The sequence below is a fragment of the Pseudophryne corroboree genome, chromosome 3, assembly GCF_028390025.1.
Source record: "Pseudophryne corroboree isolate aPseCor3 chromosome 3, aPseCor3.hap2, whole genome shotgun sequence".
Taxonomy (NCBI): Eukaryota; Metazoa; Chordata; class Amphibia; order Anura; family Myobatrachidae; genus Pseudophryne; species Pseudophryne corroboree.
In genome coordinates, this window is record NC_086446.1 from 555,381,966 (window position 1) to 555,405,872 (window position 23,907).

Here is a 23,907-nt window from a genome sequence, read left to right on the forward strand (position 1 = left end):
TACTTTCTATATGAGAGTCATAGCCATTGCTTCTTAATATGTTTTAAAGCTGTGGCTTTACGAACAATAAACACCATCACCCAGTGTCAGACTGGGGCATGAAGGGCCCACCAGGGAAATGTAATCACAGTGGCCCACTAAGGGGCGTTGCCATATGCTTGAAGGGGTGTGGCCATGTGACACAAGAGGAGTGGCCAGACATAATAGGCGCCACCTAGCATAGTATATAAAGAAAAAGAGCTCTACCTTGCTGCCAACTTCAGGCTGTTGTGTATATGCCTGGGTTACACCCAGAGAGAACAGTAGTATATGTCCCTGGTTACACCAGGAGAGAACAGTAGTATACGTGCCTGAGTTACACCGGAGAGAACAGTAGTATATGTGCCTCAGTTAAACTGGAAGTGAAAAGTAGTATATATGCCTGAGGTACACCAGGAGATGTGAAAAAAAGGGAGTTTTGGGAACCGCACAAGTCCTCAGATAGATTATTATTATAATTAGTAGCCTCTGAAAAACTGAATTATCTCGAATTGCTTCTAGATATAGCAACTAGGGGTATGAATAGTTAATCCTAGCCCCAACTATTGTTGCTTTCAGTGGTGCTCCCCAGAGTCAATGTAAAGCAGTACAGAAAAAAAGTGTTAGAAAGTAGACTCTTTTTTTGGGAGCACTCAACTTCAGAGGGTGAAAATATAATTAATTAATAAATTGATACTGGTAAAACCATTTTTATTAGATTATACATTAAAAGATTTTTTTAGGAGTATTTGCGTGAAAAATTAAAGGCTTTGCGAAAATATAAAACACATTATAATTGGTACGTGATATCCGTATCACAGTGTATCGGTTGCCGGAAATTAATGACTGTGGTTACAGAGTTCATACATCATTGCACATTAAGATTTTTGTAATGTATGACCATCATTTATTCAGCAAGTATCCATTGTGGATTACAGTAAATGCTGAGAATTAAATCATAGGTCATATGAGAGTCAGGTGCCCCGTAGTATGTATATATGTAAATGTATATGGGTGACACTTTATAGGGGAGTCAATTTTTTGCAGTACCAGGGTGTTCAGAGGTGGTCTCCCATCCTAGTACTAACCCGGCCTTTCACTGCTTAGCTTCCAAGGTCAGAAGAGATTGGGCATCTCCTGTGATGTATGACCGCAAATATTGTACTCTCCCTCTAAGATCACCAAAAAGGTGTGCAGCCACTTTGTCATGTGACCCTTTTGCTTGGCAGTCACAATTAAGATATAAGTGTATTGACAGCCTATTTTTGTGACAAGGGTTACACAATATGATCAAATTGGGCTTGCTTATTCATTAATGCAAACCGATTTTGTAGGAGTTCCAAAATGCCCAATGTTTTGGGTGTGGATGGTACTATAGGGTAGTCAAATTGTTGCAGTACCTGGGTGTTCAAAGGTGGTCACCCATCCTTTTACTAACCCGGCCTTTCACTGCTTAGCTTCCAAGGTCGGAAGAGATTGGGCATTTCCAGTGAGGTATGACCGCAAATATTGTACTCACCCTCCTGAATCATCCAAAAATTAAATTATAATTGTCAAAAAGTAGCAAGTTATATATACGGTGCAATGAAAAATTGGGATAATATGTAGCCACCTGGCTTATACACCCTGTAACATTCAGCCACAGGTAACAATATACACATGAGTGAAGGTCTATTGTGTGGGTATGATTTCTAAACACCACACAATGTCCACAATTAGGACTGGCCCATCACTCCAGAAAAAGCCCTAAGAATGCCAAAAACGGTCGGACCACAAATAATAATTTTATAGGTGCAGGATATAATTATGCTGCACAAAGATAGGTTAATTTGTGGTATACCCTGTTTGCACTGGACCAAGCAATAGATTAGAGGTGCCTGATGCATAGAACCTCCAATGACTACCTGCATATATTGTGGAAAAGCAGGCTAGAAATAAGTGCTTGTTATTTGTTTGCACATGTGTTGCTGTGCTTAAGCATAATAAGTTCAAAGTTCTGAGCATTTACTGCAATTAGCCATTCTTGTATTTCAAAAAGAGAAGAAAACACAGTCAGTGATAATTATAGAATTGATATCAGCTTGCTATTGATGTCTATAGCCAATGAGGATTTTCCCAATTATAAGCCTTGATACTGGAGGTATACAATCCATATGGTATTACTAATTGGGACAATTGATCCTATGTTGTTCTTTAGCATAGTATGATGATACGACTGATAATTGTAATGTCACTTCTGGTGGCTGCTGTTAATTCACAGAGAAGAAGGAAGAAAGAAAAGAGAAGAATGAAGAGAGAAAAAAAGTTTTTAGCTGACAGGCTCTTGTCAGTGCAAATTGCAGTGAAAGGAGTGCAGGGTATACGATACCAGCTCCGGTCTAGGTAGTGTCCCTGTTGGACCCAACTCCTGCCGTGCCCGTACTCCTCAGGTTTCAGGGGCTGCAGTGGCATGTGGTCGAGGTCTCCTCGTTCAGAGGACGGAGCTTACGGCCGTTTCCATGGTGATCGTCCTCGGGATTCCGGCTAGTGCGGTCACGTGTGCGCATCACGTGATCGCTGTACTTCCTCCTGACGTACGTTTCGCATTCAGTGCTTGTTCACAGGACGTGCTGTATTAGCAGAGAGTTACAGTTTTTAAACTGTAACTCTCTGCTAATACAGCACGTCCTGTGAACAAGCACTGAATGCGAAACGTACGTCAGGAGGAAGTACAGCGATCACGTGATGCGCACACGTGACCGCACTAGCCGGAATCCCGAGGACGATCTCCATGGAAACGGCCGTAAGCTCCGTCCTCTGAACGAGGAGACCTCGACCACACGCCACTGCAGCCCCTGAAACCTGAGGAGTACGGGCACGGCAGGAGTCGGGTCCAACAGGGACACTACCTAGACCGGAGCTGGTATCGTATACCCTGCACTCCTTTCACTGCAATTTGCACTGACAAGAGCCTGTCAGCTAAAAACTTTTTTTCTCTCTTCATTCTTCTCTTTTCTTTCTTCCTTCTTCTCTGTGAATTAACAGCAGCCACCAGAAGTGACATTACAATTATCAGTCGTATCATCATACTATGCTAAAGAACAACATAGGATCAATTGTCCCAATTAGTAATACCATATGGATTGTATACCTCCAGTATCAAGGCTTATAATTGGGAAAATCCTCATTGGCTATAGACATCAATAGCAAGCTGATATCAATTCTATAATTATCACTGACTGTGTTTTCTTCTCTTTTTGAAATACAAGAATGGCTAATTGCAGTAAATGCTCAGAACTTTGAACTTATTATGCTTAAGCACAGCAACACATGTGCAAACAAATAACAAGCACTTATTTCTAGCCTGCTTTTCCACAATATATGCAGGTAGTCATTGGAGGTTCTATGCATCAGGCACCTCTAATCTATTGCTTGGTCCAGTGCAAACAGGGTATACCACAAATTAACCTATCTTTGTGCAGCATAATTATATCCTGCACCTATAAAATTATTATTTGTGGTCCGACCGTTTTTGGCGTTCTTAGGGCTTTTTCTGGAGTGATGGGCCAGTCCTAATTGTGGACATTGTGTGGTGTTTAGAAATCATACCCACACAATAGACCTTCACTCATGTGTATATTGTTACCTGTGGCTGATTGTTACAGGGTGTATAAGCCAGGTGGCTACATATTATCCCAATTTTTCATTGCACCGTATATATAACTTGCTACTTTTTGACAATTATAATTTAATTTTTGGATGATTCAGGAGGGTGAGTACAATATTTGCGGTCATACCTCACTGGAAATGCCCAATCTCTTCCGACCTTGGAAGCTAAGCAGTGAAAGGCCGGGTTAGTAAAAGGATGGGTGACCACCTTTGAACACCCAGGTACTGCAACAATTTGACTACCCTATAGTGCCATCCACACCCAAAACATTGGGCATTTTGGAACTCCTACAAAATCGGTTTGCATTAATGAATAAGCAAGCCCAATTTGTTCATATTGTGTAACCCTTGTCACAAAAATAGGCTGTCAATACACTTATATCTTAATTGTGACTGCCAAGCAAAAGGGTCACATGACAAAGTGGCTGCACACCTTTTTGGTGATCTTAGAGGGAGAGTACAATATTTGCGGTCATACATCACTGGAGATGCCCAATCTCTTCTGACCTTGGAAGCTAAGCAGTGAAAGGCCGGGTTAGTACTAGGATGGGAGACCACCTCTGAACACCCTGGTACTGCAAAAAATTGACTCCCCTATAAAGTGTCACCCATATACATTTACATATATACATACTACGGGGCACCTGACTCTCATATGACCTATGATTTAATTCTCAGCATTTACTGTAATCCACAATGGATACTTGCTGAATAAATGATGGTCATACATTACAAAAATCTTAATGTGCAATGATGTATGAACTCTGTAACCACAGTCATTAATTTCCGGCAACCGATACACTGTGATGCGGATATCACGTACCAATTATAATGTGTTTTATATTTTCGCAAAGCCTTTAATTTTTCACGCAAATACTCCTAAAAAAATCTTTTAATGTATAATCTAATAAAAATGGTTTTACCAGTATCAATTTATTAATTAATTATATTTCCACCCTCTGAATTTGAGTGCTCCCAAAAAAGAGTCTACTTTCTAACACCTTTTTTCTGTACACCAGGAGATAACAGTAGATACACATAATGACCCAGTATAGTGCCAGAAACACATAATGACCCTAGTAGAGTGCCAGATACACATACGCCCCCAGTAGTGCAGTGCCAGATACACATATGCCCCCACAGTGCAAGATACACATACGCGCCCATTAGTACCAGATAAATACGCCCCCATCAGTGTCAGATACACATATGCCACCAGTAGTGCAGTTCTGCCCCCACACTGCCAGATACAGATACTGCCCCCAAAGTGCCAGATACACAGATACTGCCCCCACAGTGCCACCCCCTGGGCTCTGCTGCTGATCCCGCTGCTGCTTCTGTGGCTGAGGGCTGGGGAGGAGAGCACAGCGCGCACCTCTCCTTCCCTCAATACGACTCTTGTAGGCACGCCCTTACACAAGAGAGGACATGGCTAGTATTCGTACGGTCTACCGTTGATTTCATCGGCTCCCCGGTGGCCCAGTCTGAGCCTGACATCACCTGCAACAAAGCTAATATGAATTTACCCTATAATAACGAAATGTCTTCAACAGCAATAAGTACTGTTTTCTGAACAAAATTCCCTTTACTCACTGTGTTTTTTGTATCCACTTCCCCCATTGCCATGCACATTATCCCTGATCCTGATAAGCCCCTAAAGAGAGACAGTAACTGGAGTTCTGGGCTGCAGTTGGGAAGCAGTGTTTACAGCACTGCCTGTATAAAATTCTTTGCAGAATGCTTTTTTTTTTTTTTAATTAAAGTAATTTTAAACTAAAATGAAGCCATAATATTAATGCTTGCAGGCAGTAGTCCCATATCAAACACATAGTGGAGTTTTATTTTCCTGCATTGATAATCATAGACTAATGCATACAAGAATGAATAAGCCAACAAGACACAACCTGTAATTACTCACTACAAAAATAAGAATTTACTTACCGATAATTCTATTTCTTATAGTCCGTAGTGGATGCTGGGGACTCCGAAAGGACCATGGGGAATAGCGGCTCCGCAGGAGACTGGGCACAAAGTAAAAGCTTTAGGACTAGCTGGTGTGCACTGGCTCCTCCCCCTATGACCCTCCTCCAAGCCTCAGTTAGGATACTGTGCCCGGACGAGCGTACACAATAAGGAAGGATTTTGAATCCCGGGTAAGACTCATACCAGCCACACCAATCACACCGTACAACTTGTGATCTGAACCCAGTTAACAGCATGATAACAGAAGGAGCCACTGAAAAGATGGCTCACAACAACAATAACCCGATTTTTGTAACAATAACTATGTACAAGTAATGCAGACAATCCGCACTTGGGATGGGCGCCCAGCATCCACTACGGACTATGAGAAATAGAATTATCGGTAAGTAAATTCTTATTTTCTCTAACGTCCTAGTGGATGCTGGGGACTCCGAAAGGACCATGGGGATTATACCAAAGCTCCCAAACGGGCGGGAGAGTGCGGATGACTCTGCAGCACCGAATGAGAGAACTCCAGGTCCTCCTCAGCCAGGGTATCAATTTTGTAGAATTTAGCAAACGTGTTTGCCCCTGACCAAGTAGATGCTCGGCAAAGTTGTAAAGCCGAGACCCCTCGGGCAGCCGCCCAAGATGAGCCCACTTTCCGTGTGGAATGGGCTTTTACAGATTTTGGCTGTGGCAGGCCTGCCACAGAATGTGCAAGCTGAATTGTACTACAAATCCAACGAGCAATCGTCTGCTTAGAAGCAGGAGCACCCAGCTTGCTGGGTGCATACAGGATAAACAGCGAATCAGATTTTCTGACTCCAGCCGTCCTGGAAACATATTTTCAGGGCCCTGACTACGTCCAGCAACTTGGAATCCTCCAAGTCCCTAGTAGCCGCAGGCACCACAATAGGCTGGTTTAAGTGAAATGCTGAAACCACCTTAGGAAGAAATTGAGGACGAGTCCTCAATTCTGCCCTGTCCGTATGAGAAATTAGGTAAGGGCTTTTATAGGATAAAGCCGCCAATTCTGAGACACGCCTGGCTGAAGCCAGGGCTAACAGCATTACCACTTTCCATGTGAGATATTTTAAGTCCACAGTGGTGAGTGGTTCAAACCAATGTGATTTTAGGAATCCCAAAACTACATTGAGATCCCAAGGTGCCACTGGAGGCACAAAAGGAGGCTGTATATGCAGTACTCCCTTGACAAACGTCTGAACTTCAGGAACAGAAGCCAGTTCTTTTTGGAAGAATATTGACAGGGCCGAAATTTGAACCTTAATGGACCCTAATTTGAGGCCCATAGACAGTCCTGTTTGCAGGAAATGCAGGAAACGACCCAGTTGAAATTCCTCTGTAGGGGCCTTCCTGGCCTCGCACCACGCAACATATTTACGCCAAATACGGTGATAATGTTGTATGGTTACATCCTTCCTGGCTTTGATCAGGGTAGGGATGACTTCATCCATGCCTTTTTCCTTCAGGATCCGGCGTTCAACCGCCATGCCGTCAAACGCAGCCGCGGTAAGTCTTGGAACAGACATGGTCCCTGCTGGAGCAGGTCCTTTTTTAGAGGTAGAGGCCACGGGTCTTCCGTGAGCATCTCTTGAATTTCCGGGTACCAAGTCCTTCTTGGCCAATCCGGAGCCACGAGTATAGTCTTTACTCCTCTCCTTCTTATGATTCTCAGTACTTTTGGTATGAGAGGAAGAGGAGGGAACACATACACTGACTGGTACACCCACGGTGTTACCAGAGCGTCCACAGCTATTGCCTGAGGGTCCCTTGACCTGGCGCAATATCTGTCCAGTTTTTTGTTGAGGCGGGACGCCATCATGTCCACCTTTGGTTTTTCCCAACGGTTCACAATCATGTGGAAGACTTCTGGGTGAAGTCCCCACTCCCCCGGGTGAAGATCGTGTCTGCTGAGGAAGTCTGCTTCCCAGTTGTCCACTCCCGGAATGAACACTGCTGACAGTGCTATCACATGATTCTCCGCCCAGCGAAGAATCCTTGCCACTTCCATCATTGCCCTCCTGCTTCTTGTGCCGCCCTGTCTGTTTACGTGGGCGACTGCCGTGATGTTGTCCGACTGGATCAACACCGGCTGACCCTGAAGCAGAGGTCTTGCCTGACTTAGGGCATTGTAAATGGCCCTTAGTTCCAGGATATTTATGTGAAGTGACGTTTCCATGCTTGACCACAAGCCCTGGAAATTTCTTCCCTGTGTGACTGCTCCCCAGCCTCTAAGGCTGGCAGCCGTGGTCACCAGGACCCAATCCTGAATGCTGAATCTGCGGCCCTCTAGGAGATGAGCACTCTGTAACCACCACAGGAGAGACACCCTTGTCCTTGGAGACAGGGTTATCCGCAGATGCATTTGAAGATGCGATCCGGACCATTTGTCCAGCAGATCCCACTGAAAAGTTCTTGCGTGGAATCTGCCGAATGGAATCGCTTCGTAAGAAGCCACCATCTTTCCCAGGACCCTTGTGCATTGATGTACTGACACTTGGCCTGGTCTTAGGAGGTTCCTGACTAGGTCGGATCACTCCTTGGCTTTCTCCTCCGGGAGAAACACCTTTTTCTGTACTGTGTCCAGAATCATCCCTAGGAACAGCAGACGTGTCGTCGGAATCAGCTGCGATTTTGGAATATTTAGAATCCATCCGTGCTGTCGTAGTACTACTTGAGATAGTGCTACTCCGACCTCTAACTGTTCTCTGGACCTTGCCCTTATCAGGAGATCGTCCAAGTAAGGGATAATTAAGACGCCTTTTCTTCGAAGAAGAATCATCATTTCGGCCATTACCTTGGTAAAGACCAGGGGTGCCGTGGACAATCCAAACGGCAGCGTCTGAAACTGATAGTGACAGTTCTGTACCACAAACCTGAGGTACCCTTGGTGAGAAGGGCAAATTGGGACATGGAGGTAAGCATCCTTGATGTCCAGAGACACCATATAGTCCCCTTCTTCCAGGTTCGCTATCACTGCTCTGAGTGACTCCATCTTGAACTTGAACCTTTTTATGTAAGTGTTCAAGGATTTCAGATTTAAAATGGGTCTCACCGAGCCGTCCGGCTTCGGTACCACAAACAGCGTGGAATAATACCCCTTTCCCTGTTGTAGGAGGGGTACCTTGATTATCACCTGCTGGGAATACAGCTTGTGAATGGCTTCCAATACCGCCTCCCTGTCGGGGGGAGACGTTGGTAAAGCAGACTTCAGGAACCGGCGAGGGGGAGACGTCTCGAATTCCAATTTGTACCCCTGAGATACTACATGCAGGATCCAGGGGTCCACTTGCGAGTGTGCCAACTGTGCGCTGAAATTCTTGAGACGGGCCCCCACCTTGCCTGAGTCCGCTTGTAAGGCCCCAGCGTCATGCTGAGGACTTGGCAGAAGCGGGGGAGGGCTTCTGTTCGTGGGAAGAGGCTGTTTGCTGCAGTCTTTTTCCCCTTCCTCTGCCCCGGGGCAGACATGAGTGGCCTTTTGCCCGCTTGCCCTTACGGGGACGAAAGGACCGAGCCTGAAAAGACGGTATCTTTTTCTGCTGCGAGGTGACTTGGGGTAAAAAGGTGGATTTTCCAGCCGTTGCCGTGGCCACCAGGTCCGATAGACCGACCCCAAATAACTCCTCCCCTTTATACGGCAATACTTCCATATGCCGTTTGGAATCCGCATCCCCTGACCACTGTCGCGTCCATAATCCTCTTCTGGCAGAAATGGACATCGTACTTACTCTTGATGCCAGAGTGCAAATATCCCTCTGTGCATCTCGCATATATAGAAATGCATCCTTTAAATGCTCTATAGTCAATAATATATTGTCCCTGTCCAGGGTATCAATATTTTCAGTCAGGGAATCCGACCAAGCCACCCCAGCACTGCACATCCAGGCTGAGGCGATTGCTGGTCGCAGTATAATACCAGTATGTGTGTATATACTTTTAAGGATATTTTCCAGCTTCCTATCAGCTGGTTCCTTGAGGGCGGCCGTATCAGGGGACGGTAACGCCACTTGTTTTGATAAGCGTGTGAGCGCCTTATCTACGCTAGGGGGTGTTTCCCAACGCGCCCTAACCTCTGGCGGGAAAGGGTATAATGCCAATAATTTTTTAGAAATTAGCAGTTTTTTATCGGGGGAAACCCACGCTTCATCACACACCTCATTTAATTCATCTGATTCAGGAAAAACTACGGGTAGTTTTTTCACACCCCACATAATACCCTTTTTTGTGGTACTTGTAGTATCAGAAATGTTCAAAACCTCCTTCATTGCCGTGATCATGTAACGTGTGGCCCTACTGGAAAATACGTTTGTTTCCTCACCGTCGACACTGGAGTCAGTGTCCGTGTCAGTGTCTGTATCGACCTGAGGTAACGGGCGTTTTATAGCCCCTGACGGTGTTTGAGACGCCTGTACAGGTATCAACTGATTTGCCGGCTGTCTCATGTCGTCAACAGTCTTTTGTAAAGTGCCGACACTATCACGTAATTCTTTCCATAAGACCATCCAGTCAGGTGTCGACTCCCTAGGGGGTGACATCACTAACACAGGCAATTGCTCCGCCTCCACACCATTTTCCTCCTCATACATGTCGACACAGCGTACCGACACACAGCACACACACAGGGAATGCTCTGATAGAGGACAGGACCCCACTAGCCCTTTGGGGAGACAGAGGGAGAGTTTGCCAGCACACACCAGAGCGCTATATATATATATATAGGGATAACCTTATATAAGTGTTTTTCCCTAATATAGCTGCTGTATATATTAATATGCCGATTTAGTGCCCCCCCTCTCTTGTTTTACCCTGTTTCTGTTGTGCAGGACTGCAGGGGAGAGTCAGGGAGCCTTCCTCCAACGGAGCTGTGAGGAAAAAATGGCGCTTGTGTGCTGAGGAGATAGGCTCCGCCCCTTTTTCGGCGGCCTTTCTCCCGCTTTTTTGTGGAAAACTGGCAGGGGTTAAATACATCCATATAGCCCAGGAGCTATATGTGATGTATTTTTAGCCATTTAAGGTATTTTCATTGCGTCCCAGGGCGCCCCCCCCCCAGCGCCCTGCACCCTCAGTGACCGGAGTGTGAAGTGTGCTGAGAGCAATGGCGCACAGCTGCGGTGCTGTGCGCTACCTTATTGAAGACAGGACGTCTTCTGCCGCCGATTTTCCGGACCTCTTCACTCTTCTGGCTCTGTAAGGGGGCCGGCGGCGCGGCTCGGGGACCCATCCATGGCTGGGCCTGTGATCGTCCCTCTGGAGCTAATGTCCAGTAGCCTAAGAAGCCCAATCCACTCTGCACGCAGGTGAGTTCGCTTCTTCTCCCCTTAGTCCCTCGATGCAGTGAGCCTGTTGCCAGCAGGTCTCGCTGAAAATAAAAAAACCTATTTAAACTTTTACTCTAAGCAGCTCAGGAGAGCCACCTAGATTGCACCCTTCTCGTTCGGGCACAAAATCTTAACTGAGGCTTAGAGGAGGGTCATAGGGGGAGGAGCCAGTGCACACCAGCTAGTCCTAAAGCTTTTACTTTGTGCCCAGTCTCCTGCGGAGCCGCTATTCCCCTTGGTCCTTTCGGAGTCCCCAGCATCCACTAGGACGTTAGAGAAAAGCATATGTTCGTGTTGGGGTTCTTTATTATATTGCTGTGTGCTTTAAAATACCTTTTGCATTAATATTAAGCGGAACACTAGGCAGTTAATGCAATGAGTACAACATAAAATTGATTCCTTTTAATATCAAAATGTAACAGATATGTTAATAATTAACTTTATACTGTAGTTTAGTATGTAGCATCACTACGGGGGTGTAGACTGCACCTTGCTGTCATCTGCCAAGGGGCGGCAGGTAGCACCAAAGTGCCAACTCCTGCTCAGTGACAGGAGCTGGGTGCTGAGTGTAACATTACGAGCAGCACCCTGCTCCTGTCACTGTGTAGAGACCTGGAATGTACATAAAGTGCTCTCCGAGGGCAGCCCAGCATCTCGGGAGTCCCGGAGTGATGAAAACATGGGTTCGGGCCATAAGGCCACACCCCCTACCAGTGAGATCATACCAGCTACCGTCAGTGGCGGAACAAGCGAGCGGTGGGCCCAGGTGCGACAAAATGCTTTGGGCCCCCCCCCACATATCCCCACACACACACATCCCATCCAAGTCCACCCCCTCACCCCTGGAGAGGATCTGGTGAGGGGGACCTGCTCAGGGCCAGAGAAATGGATACCTAGCAACAGTGCCGTAACTAGACATTTTAGCACTGTGTGCAAGAAACGGCATCGGAGCCCCACCCCTGCATGCAAAACAGGGGCAGTGCGCGCCGTAGGCGCGCGCAAAAATACATAGTGGCGTGGCTTCGTGGGGAAGGGGTGTGGCCACAAAACAATACCAATTCATAAAACGGTACACAGTAGTCTCCATTATTCAAATTACGTCGCACAGTAGCACCACTACACCAGGTAGAGACCCTTTTACACCTTACAGCGGACAGATTCCTCTTTTTACACATTACAGCAGACAGCGTGCACTTTTTACACATAACGGCAGACAGCGTGCCCTTTTACACATAACGGCAGACCGCGTGCCCTTGTTACACATAGCGGCAGACAGCGTACACTTTTTACACATAACGGCAGACAGCGTGCCCTTGTTACACATAACGGCAGACAGCGTACACTTTTTACACATAACGGCAGACAGCGTGCCCTTTTACACATAACGGCAGACCGCGTGCCCTTGTTACACATAGCGGCAGACAGCGTACACTTTTTACACATAACGGCAGACAGCGTGCCCTTGTTACACATAACGGCAGACAGCGTACACTTTTTACACATAACGGCAGACAGCGTGCCCTTGTTACACATAATGGCAGACAGCGTACACTTTTTACACATAACGGCAGACCGCGTGCCCTTGTTACACATAGCGGCAGACAGCGTCCCCATTTTTACACATTACGGCAGGCAGATTCCCCATTTTTACACATTGCGGCAGGCAGATTACCCCTTTGTACACATAGCGGCAGGCAGATTACCCCTTTGTACACATTGCGGCAGCCAGATTACCCCTTTGTACACATAGCGGCTGGCAGATTACCCCTTTTTACACATTGCGGCAGGCTGATTCCCCCTTTTTACACATTACGTCAGGCAGTCCCCCATTTTTACACATTGCGGCAGGCTGATTCCCCCTTTTTATACATAGCGGCAGGCATTACCCCCTTTTTATACATAGCGGCAGGCAGTCCCCCATTTTTACACATTGCGGCAGGCTGATTCCCCCTTTTTATACATAGCGGCAGGCATTACCCCCTTTTTATACATAGCGGCAGGCAGTCCCCCATTTTTACACATTGCAGCAGGCAGGCCCAAGAAAGAAAGAAAGTAAAAAAATAAAGAAAGAAAAAGAGAAAAAGAAAGAAAGAAGAATTATACTTACCCTCTCCGCCGGCTCAGGCTCCTCGGTGCAGCTGCGTCAGACGACGATTCCCGGGCAGTAGAGAATGAGGAGGAGGGAGGTGGAGGAGGGAGCCGCAGCAGCGCTTTGTTACTGGCGGAGGCGCTGCTGCTGCTGCTCCTCTGCTTCCCTATAGGCTGTTCTCGGAAGACAGCCTATAGGGAAGCAGAGGAGAAGCAGCAGCAGCGCCTCCACCAGTAACAAAGCGCTGCTACGGCTCCCTCCTCCACCTCCCTCCTCCTTCCCCCGTCCGTGCCGCTGCTCCTCTCCTCGCCGGGCGGCTGTGCGCTGCGGGCAGCGGTTGCCCGCAGCGCACAGCGGCATGTAATGAGTCAGTTTGACTCATTACATGCTTGGGCCCCTGGACAGAGGCGGGCCCCAGTGCAGTGCACTGCTTGCACTGCCGGTAGTTCCGCCTCTGGCTACCGTATATGTGGCCATGCCTCTTTTTGTTGGAATGCAAACAATATGTCCTCCTGCACAGAGTGTCACCGAAGGTAGGGACAACACTAATGGCCCATACACACTGGGCGATTTTGAGCTGAAAGCAGCTCACTTTTGGTGTGTTGAGCTGCTTTCAGCTCAAAACCGCCCAGTGTGTATGCCCCAGTGATGAGCGCTGATTCGCGCCCCCGCTTCATCGTCGGCAGCCACTGTTCATCTGCTGGTACGGATGAACGGCGGGGTGGACGGCTTTCCATAGCGTCCTACTATGGAAAGCCGTTCACCCCCACTGACAACCATGGCCAGGGGGAAATATAGCTCAGTGTGTATGCACTGAGTGATTTTCAGCCCAGCAATCATCGCTGTGCATACACGCTAGGCAAAAACACCCAGTGTGTATGGACCTTAAGTTAAGTTTTCTAAAATTTCCACATCAGATATGAATCAGAAATGTGTTTTGGTCACAGAGGAGATTTTAGGGCTTTAAATCTTTTGATTCTTTTATCCACCTAACATACTTTTGATCCAAGCTAGATGGAATTGCTTTACAATTTTATACGGGGGCCTAATGTAGAATTAAATGTATACCTATTTGCAGAGCATATTTAATGTGAAATTGCACAGCATATGCTCAGTATGTGGACACATAAGTAAGGGCACTGCTGACTCATACAATTTTCAATCTCATCTTCATTTATGAAAAGTAACAGCGGGATTGGATCATTGGCGTTTCTGGAGAGGAGGAGGACCATGGGCCCCCTCCTCTCTAGTTGGCAGTGCTGTATTTTCTGGGCACTAGGGTCCCTAGCGCTGTCCAAGAGTCTACAGCGCATACGCAGATCACTGGGAAAATGGCGCAGCGGCCTTTTTCACAGTGATTTTCCTACTGTGTATGCGTGAAACACCAGGAAAATGGCGCTGTGCAAGTTTCCCAGTGATTTCTGTAGCGCTGCTGCGATGTGGGACTCTGTAGGGTAAATATAAAAAATAATGGGTGCAGGGTGTGCGGTGTGGGCCCCCCTGGACCCCTGGGGGCCTGTGTGCACCGCACACACTGCACCCATTATAAATACGCCAGTGGACTGGATTGTTATGGGGTTTTATCAAGTAGACAAAGTTCAAAGTTCAATGAGGGTGTGTTCATGTTAAAGTGGGATAAGCAGGCCTGGACATTAGCAAAATATACCTGAATGAATGAAGGGGTAACCTTTGTACTTAACATAGGGCAGGTGTAATTGCATGTTGATGATGATGACCAGTAGCACACCTGGCACACATGCTACCGGTGCAGATATGGTCATATATTGAGTAAAATGCTACATTTAGGTGAATAATATATGTGCATTTTTTTATTGCGTGGTTCTTATGAACAATGGGGGTCATTCCGAGTTGTTCGCTCGCAAGCCGTTTTTAGCAGCTTTGCACACGCTAAGCCTACGCCTACTGGGAGTGAATCTTAGCATAGTAAAATTGCAAACGATGTATTCGCAATATTGCGATTACACACCTCGTAGCAGTTTCTGAGTAGCTTCAGACTTACTCGGCATCTGCGATCAGTTCAGTGCTTGTCGTTCCTGGTTTGACGTCACAAACACTCCCAGCGTTCGCCCAGACACTCCTCCGTTTCTCCGGCCACTCCTGCGTTTTTTCCGGAAACGGTAGCGTTTTTTCCCACACGCCCATAAAACGGCCTGTTTCCGCCCAGAAACACCCATTTCCTGTCAATCACATTACGATCGCCAGACCGATGAAAAAGCCGTGAGTAAAATTACTAAGTGCATAGCAAATTTACTTGGCGCAGTCGCAGTGCGGACATTGCGCATGCGCATTAAGCGGAAAATCGCTGCGATGCGAAGATTTTTACCGAGCGAACAACTCGGAATGAGGGCCAATATACAGTACGTCTGATTTACTTCCCAATTAAACAGGCGCTATCTTATACTTGCACACAGAGGAGGATTGGCCATAGGGGCTACACGGAAGATTCCCGGTGGGCCGACGCACCCGTGGGGCCTGTTTTGTTTGAGGACATGTGGTCCTATTTATAGACATAATGAATAAGATGCCAAACAATTTGCATATATGAAAATTACTTTGCCACTTAGCCTGTGATTGCAGATGATCTAGTGTATGCTATGTCTGCCTGCTTGGCTGATATATAAGATTGAGTGAATAGTGATTGGGATACGGTTGGTGTAATAAGCAAGAAAATATATCTTTCTACAGAATGATATAGTTTCCTAAATTCTGAAGGTGTATCATATAATGTGCTCATAATATTTTATTTTATTTCCTTTTAACTTCCCCCTTGATGCTGGACATGCCCACTATCTGGAAAGTCTTGGGGGAAGGGTGCTGCTGCCATGGCCCATGGCTAGACCTTACACCTCTGGTGCTGCCCATGTGGGGCCACTAGTACAAATTTCTACAGGGCCACTTTTTGTTCCCAATCCGCCCCTGCTTGCACAACACCATCTCTTATAAACTTTTTGTTGCTAACAGAATTCCCTACCTGACTTTGCTAGTTCACCAAACAGAGATACTATTAGATATTTACAGTGTTAGAATGGACACGGGCATTAGGATCGCAGGGTGCAGCCAGAGCAAAAAGAGCTATCAATGTGCTTTGTATAAAATCTACATGTAGAGTGTATTCCAGTGCAGGATGGTTGCTGTTATAGGAAAAATAACAACCAGTCTGATAGTGGGTTGGAGTTTTAAATAGGTATGTCCAGAGTCGGCCCTAGCTAGTGATGAGCGGGTTCGGTTCCTCGGAATCCGAACCCGCCCGAACTTCAGGTTTTTTTACACGGGGCCGAGCGACTCGGATCTTCCCGCCTTGCTCGGTTAACCCGAGCGCGCCCGAACGTCATCATCCCGCTGTCGGATTCTCGCGAGGCTCGGATTCTATCGCGAGACTCGGATTCTATATAAGGAGCCGCGCGTCGCCGCCATTTTCACACGTGCATTGAGATTGATATGGAGAGGACGTGGCTGGCATCCTCTCCGTTTAGACTAGAGTACTAGAGAGAGACACAAATTTTGGGGAGCATATTATTAGGAGGAGTACTACTTGCTGCTGATAGTGTGACCAGTGACCACCAGTTTAATTAATCCGTTCTCTGCCTGAAAAAAAATGATACACAGTGTGACACAGTCACATACCATATCTGTGCTCAGCCTAGTGTGCTGCATCATATGTAATACTGTATATCATTATCTGACTGTGCTGAGTGCTCACTGCTCACACAGCTTAATTGTGGGGGAGACTGGGGAGCAGTTATAGCAGGAGTACATATTTTAAGTACAGTGCACACTTTTGCTGCCAGAGTGCCACTGCCAGTGTGACTGACCAGTGACCACTGACCACCAGTATTGTGATTGTCTGCTGACCACCAGTATATTGTGATTGTCTGCCTGAAAAAGTTAAACACTCGTCGTGTGGTGTTTTTATAAACGCATTCTGCAGACAGTGTCCAGCAGGTCCGTCATTACATAATATATACCTGTCCGGCTGCAGTACTAGTGTGATATATATATTTTTTTATTTTATCTCATTATCATCCAGTCTATATTAGCAGCAGACACAGTACGGTAGTCCACGGCTGTAGCTACCTCTGTGTCGGCAGTCGCTCGTCCATCCATAATTGTATACCACCTACCAGTGGTTTTTTTTTTCTACCTTCTTGATACTAGTAGCTTACTTTAGGAGTCTGCAGTGCTGAGTCTGACAGACAGTGTCCAGCAGGTCCGTCATTACATAATATATACCTGTCCGGCTGCAGTACTAGTGTGATATATATATATTTTAATTTTATCTCATTATCATCCAGTTTATATTAGCAGCAGACACAGTACGGTAGTCCACGGCTGTAGCTACCTCTGTGTCGGCAGTCGCTCGTCCATCCATAATTGTATACCACCTACCCGTGGTTTTTTTTTCTTCTATCTTCTTGATACTAGTAGCTTACTTTAGGAGTCTGCAGTGCTGACAGACAGTGTCCAGCAGGTCCGTCATTACATAATATATACCTGTCCGGCTGCAGTAATAGTGTGATATATATATATATTTTAATTTTATCTCATTATCATCCAGTCTATATTAGCAGCAGACACAGTACGGTAGTCCATGGCTGTAGCTACCTCTGTGTCGGCAGTCGCTCGTCCATCCATAATTGTATACCACCTACCCGTGTTTTTTTTTTTTTCTATCTTCTTGATACTAGTAGCTTACTTTAGGAGTCTGCAGTGCTGAGTCTGACAGACAGTGTCCAGCAGGTCCGTCATTACATAATATATACCTGTCCGGCTGCAGTACTAGTGTGATATATATATATTTTAATTTTATCTCATTATCATCCAGTCTATATTAGCAGCAGACACAGTACGGTAGTCCACGGCTGTAGCTACCTCTGTGTCGGCAGTCGCTCGTCCATCCATAATTGTATACCACCTACCCGTGGTTTTTTTTTTTCTATCTTCTTGATACTAGTAGCTTACTTTAGGAGTCTGCAGTGCTGACAGACAGTGTCCAGCAGGTCCGTCATTACATAATATATACCTGTCCGGCTGCAGTACTAGTGTGATATATATATATATTTTAATTTTATCTCATTATCATCCAGTCTATATTAGCAGCAGACACAGTACGGTAGTCCACGGCTGTAGCTACCTCTGTGTCGGCAGTCGCTCGTCCATCCATAATTGTATACCACCTACCCGTGGTTTTTTTTTTCTATCTTCTTGATACTAGTAGCTTACTTTAGGAGTCTGCAGTGCTGAGTCTGACAGACAGTGTCCAGCAGGTCCGTCATTACATAATATATACCTGTCCGGCTGCAGTACTAGTGTGATATATATATATATATATATTAATTTTATCTCATTATCATCCAGTCTATATTAGCAGCACACACAGTACGGTAGTCCACGGCTGTAGCTACCTCTGTGTCGGCAGTCGCTCGTCCATCCATAATTGTTTACCACCTACCCATGTTTTTTTTTTTTATATCTTCTTGATACTAGTAGCTTACTTTAGGAGTCTGCAGTGCTGAGTCTGACAGACAGTGTCCAGCAGGTCCGTCATTACATAATATATACCTGTCCGGCTGCAGTACTAGTGTGATATATATATATATTTTAATTTTATCTCATTATCATCCAGTCTATATTAGCAGCAGACACAGTACGGTAGTCCACGGCTGTAGCTACCTCTGTGTCGGCAGTCGCTCGTCATCCATAAGTATACTAGTATCCATCCATCTCCATTGTTTACCTGAGGTGCCTTTTAGTTGTGCCTATTAAAATATGGAGAACAAAAATGTTGAGGTTCCAAAAATAGGGAAAGATCAAGATCGACTTCCACCTCGTGCTGAAGCTGCTGCCACTAGTCATGGCCGAGACGATGAAATGCCAGCAACGTCGTCTGCCAAGGCCGATGCCCAATGTCATAGTACAGAGCATGTAAAATCCAAAACACCAAATATCAGTAAAAAAAGGACTCAAAAATCTAAAATAAAATTGTCGGAGGAGAAGCGTAAACTTGCCAATATGCCATTTACCACACGGAGTGGCAAGGAACGGCAGAGGCCCTTGCCTATGTTCATGGCTAGTGGTTCAGCTTCACATGAGGATGGAAGCACTCAGCCTCTCACTAGAAAAATGAAAAGACTCAAGCTGGCAAAAGCACAGCAAAGAACTGTGCGTTCTTCGAAATCCCAAACCACAAGGAGAGTCCAATTGTGTCGGTTGCGATGCCTGACCTTCCCAACACTGGACGTGAAGAGCATGCGCCTTCCACCATTTGCACGCCCCCTGCAAGTGCTGGAAGGAGCACCCGCAGTCCAGTTCCTGATAGTCAGATTGAAGATGTCAGTGTTGAAGTACACCAGGATGAGGAGGATATGGGTGTTGCTGGCGCTGGGGAGGAAATTGACAAGGAGGATTCTGATGGTGAGGTGGTTTGTTTAAGTCAGGCACCCGGGGAGACACCTGTTGTCCGTGGGAGGAATAGGGCCATTGACATGCCTGGTGAAAATACCAAAAAAATCAGCTCTTCGGTGTGGAAGTATTTCAACAGAAATGCGGACAACATTTGTCAAGCCGTGTGTTGCCTTTGTCAAGCTGTAATAAGTAGGGGTAAGGACGTTAACCACCTCGGAACATCCTCCCTTATACGTCACCTGCAGCGCATTCATAATAAGTCAGTGACAAGTTCAAAAACTTTGGGCGACAGCGGAAGCAGTCCACTGACCAGTAAATCCCTTCCTCTTGTAACCAAGCTCACGCAAACCACCCCACCAACTCCCTCAGTGTCAATTTCCTCCTTCCCCAGGAATGCCAATAGTCCTGCAGGCCATGTCACTGGCAATTCTGACGAATCCTCTCCTGCCTGGGATTCCTCCGATGCATCCTTGCGTGTAATGCCTACTGCTGCTGGTGCTGCTGTTGTTGCTGCTGGGAGTCGATGGTCATCCCAGAGGGGAAGTCGTAAGACCACTTTTACTACTTCCACCAAGCAATTGACTGTCCAACAGTCCTTTGCGAGGAAGATGAAATATCACAGCAGTCATCCTGCTGCAAAGCGGATAACTGAGGCCTTGGCATCCTGGGTGGTGAGAAACGTGGTTCCGGTATCCATCATTACTGCAGAGGCAACTAGAGACTTGTTGGAGGTACTGTGTCCCCGGTACCAAATACCATCTAGGTTCCATTTCTCTAGGCAGGCGATACCGAAAATGTACACAGACCTCAGAAAAAGAGTCACCAGTGTCCTAAAAAATGCAGCTGTACCCAATGTCCACTTAACCACGGACATGTGGACAAGTGGAGCAGGGCAGGGTCAGGACTATATGACTGTGACAGCCCACTGGGTAGATGTATGGACTCCCGCCGCAAGAACAGCAGCGGCGGCACCAGTAGCAGCATCTCGCAAACGCTAACTCTTTCCTAGGCAGGCTACGCTTTGTATCACCGGTTTCCAGAATACGCACACAGCTGAAAACCTCTTACGGCAACTGAGGAAGATCATCGCGGAATGGCTTACCCCAATTGGACTCTCCTGTGGATTTGTGGCATCGGACAACGCCAGCAATATTGTGTGTGCATTAAATATGGGCAAATTCCAGCACGTCCCATGTTTTGCACATACCTTGAATTTGGTGGTGCAGAATTATTTAAAAAACGAGAGGGGCGTGCAAGAGATGCTGTCGGTGGCCAGAAGAATTGCGGGACACTTTCGGCGTACAGGCACCACGTACAGAAGACTGGAGCACCACCAAAAACGCCTGAACCTGCCCTGCCATCATCTGAAGCAAGAAGTGGTAACGAGGTGGAATTCAACCCTATATATGCTTCAGAGGTTGGAGGAGCAGCAAAAGGCCATTCAAGCCTATACAATTGAGCACGATATAGGAGGTGGAATGCACCTGTCTCAAGCGCAGTGGAGAATGATTTCAACGTTGTGCAAGGTTCTGCTGCCCTTTGAACTTGCCACACGTGAAGTCAGTTCAGACACTGCCAGCCTGAGTCAGGTCATTCCCCTCATCAGGCTTTTTCAGAAGAAGCTGGAGACATTGAAGGAGGAGCTAACACAGAGCGATTCCGCTAGGCATGTGGGACTTGTGGATGGAGCCCTTAATTCGCTTAACAAGGATTCACGGGTGGTCAATCTGTTGAAATCAGAGCACTACATTTTGGCCACCGTGCTCGATCCTAGATTTAAAACCTACCTTGGATCTCTCTTTCCGGCACACACAAGTCTGCTGGGGTTCAAAGACCTGCTGGTGAGAAAATTGTCAAGTCAAGCGGAACGCGACCTGTCAACATCTCCTCCTTCACATTCTCCCACAACTGGGGGTGCGAGGAAAAGGCTCAGAATTCCGAGCCCACCCGCTGGCGGTGATGCAGGGCAGTCTGGAGCGACTGCTGATGCTGACATCTGGTCCGGACTGAAGGACCTGCCAACGATTACGGACATGTCGTCTACTGGCACTGCATATGATTCTCTCCCCATTGAAAGAATGGTGGAGGATTATATGAGTGACCGCATCCAAGTAGGCACGTCAGACAGTCCGTACTTATACTGGCAGGAAAAAGAGGCAATTTGGAGGCCCTTGCACAAACTGGCTTCATTCTACCTAAGTTGCCCTCCCACAAGTGTGTACTCCGAAAGAGTGTTTAGTGCCGCCGCTCACCTTGTCAGCAATCGGCGTACGAGGTTACTTCCAGAAAATGTGGAGAAGATGATGTTCATTAAAATGAATTATAATCAATTCCTCCGTGGAGACATTGACCAGCAGCAATTGCCTCCACAAAGTACACAGGGAGCTGAGATGGTGGATTCCAGTGGGGACGAATTGATAATCTGTGAGGAGGGGGATGTACACGGTGATATATCGGAGGATGATGATGAGGTGGACATCTTGCCTCTGTAGAGCCAGTTTGTGCAAGGAGAGATTAATTGCTTCTTTTTTGGTGGGGGTCCAAACCAACCCGTCATTTCAGTCACAGTCGTATGGCAGACCCTGTCACTGAAATGATGGGTTGGTTAAAGTGTGCATGTCCTGTTTATACAACATAAGGGTGGGTGGGAGGGCCCAAGGACAATTCCATCTTGCACCTCTTTTTTCTTTAATTTTTCTTTGCGTCATGTGCTGTTTGGGGAGTATTTTTTTGAAGGGCCATCCTGCGTGACACTGCAGTGCCACTCCTAGATGGGCCAGGTGTTTGTGTCGGCCACTAGGGTCGCTTATCTTACTCACACAGCTACCTCATTGCGCCTCTTTTTTTCTTTGCGTCATGTGCTGTTTGGGGAGTGTTTTTTGGAAGGGCCATCATGCGTGACACTGCAGTGCCACTCCTAGATGGGCCAGGTGTTTGTGTCGGCCACTAGGGTCGCTTATCTTACTCACACAGCTACCTCATTGCGCCTCTTTTTTTCTTTGCGTCATGTGCTGTTTGGGGAGTGTTTTTTGGAAGGGCCATCCTGCGTGACACTGCAGTGCCACTCCTAGATGGGCCAGGTGTTTGTGTCGGCCACTAGGGTCGCTTAGCTTACTCACACAGCTACCTCATTGCGCCTCTTTTTTTCTTTGCGTCATGTGCTGTTTGGGGAGTGTTTTTTGGAAGGGCCATCATGCGTGACACTGCAGTGCCACTCCTAGATGGGCCAGGTGTTTGTGTCGGCCACTAGGGTCGCTTAGCTTACTCACACAGCTACCTCATTGCGCCTCTTTTTTTCTTTGCGTCATGTGCTGTTTGGGGAGTGTTTTTTGGAAGGGCCATCCTGCGTGACACTGCAGTGCCACTCCTAGATGGGCCAGGTGTTTGTGTCGGCCACTAGGGTCGCTTAGCTTACTCACACAGCTACCTCATTGCGCCTCTTTTTTTCTTTGCGTCATGTGCTGTTTGGGGAGTGTTTTTTGGAAGGGCCATCCTGCGTGACACTGCAGTGCCACTCCTAGATGGGCCAGGTGTTTGTGTCGGCCACTAGGGTCGCTTAGCTTAGTCATCCAGCGACCTCGGTGCAAATTTTAGGACTAAAAATAATATTGTGAGGTGTTCAGAATAGACTGAAAATGAGTGGAAATTATGGTTTTTGAGGTTAATAATAATTTGGGATCAAAATGACCCCCAAATTCTATGATTTAAGCTGTTTTTTAGGGTTTTTTGAAAAAAACACCCGAATCCAAAACACACCCGAATCCGACAAAAAAAATTCGGTGAGGTTTTGCCAAAACGCGGTCGAACCCAAAACACGGCCGCGGAACCGAACCCAAAACCAAAACACAAAACCCGAAAAATTTCAAGTGTACATCTCTAGCCCTAGCTATAGGCAGACTAGGCAATTGCCTAGGGCATCTGCCTTCGTCTAGGGGCCGGCTCAGCAACCACTAGTGGTCTGTGAGGCACCCGTTGTTCAGCGCCGGCGCCGGCTCTGCTCTTGCATATCTGAGCAGTACCGCCTGCTGTAGCGCCAGATTGAGAGCAGAGTGTCTGCACTACGGATGCGGTTGCTTAGCGCGAAGAGAATCTAGACGCAACCCTACGGATGCAGGTAGCTGCCGCTGGAAGGTCCCCGTCAACCACAGTAGTGTTATGGGCTCCCTGACCACCAGCCCAAGCCCCGGCATTGCTCGCGGCCGCCCCCTCCTCCTCAGATGAGCGGCCACACATCCCATCTGTGAGCTTCACGGCCGAGCTACTTGATGACCCTCCAAACTATAGGCTGCCATCTCGGAGCTGCCTGCTGAGACCATCCCGACCACAGGCTCCCAAACTGGAACTGCCTGCAGTAGCACCCCTCTGGAGTCCAGATCACACCCGTGCAAAAAGCTGGACACGGACACGTGGGTTCTGGCAACAGCG

At 47.0% G+C, this 23,907-nt stretch overlaps 4 pseudogenes; 2 read left to right on the top strand and 2 right to left on the bottom strand.

The window, feature by feature from the left end:
- Positions 1-1,056: 1,056 nt before the first annotated feature.
- On the bottom strand, positions 1,057-1,176 carry LOC134896780 (5S ribosomal RNA; annotated as a pseudogene).
- Positions 1,177-1,406: 230 nt separating this feature from the next.
- LOC134895920 (5S ribosomal RNA) lies at positions 1,407-1,526 on the bottom strand (annotated as a pseudogene).
- A 2,254-nt stretch (positions 1,527-3,780) lies between these two features.
- LOC134895921 (5S ribosomal RNA) lies at positions 3,781-3,900 on the top strand (annotated as a pseudogene).
- Positions 3,901-4,130: 230 nt separating this feature from the next.
- LOC134895600 (5S ribosomal RNA) lies at positions 4,131-4,250 on the top strand (annotated as a pseudogene).
- Positions 4,251-23,907: the final 19,657 nt, after the last annotated feature.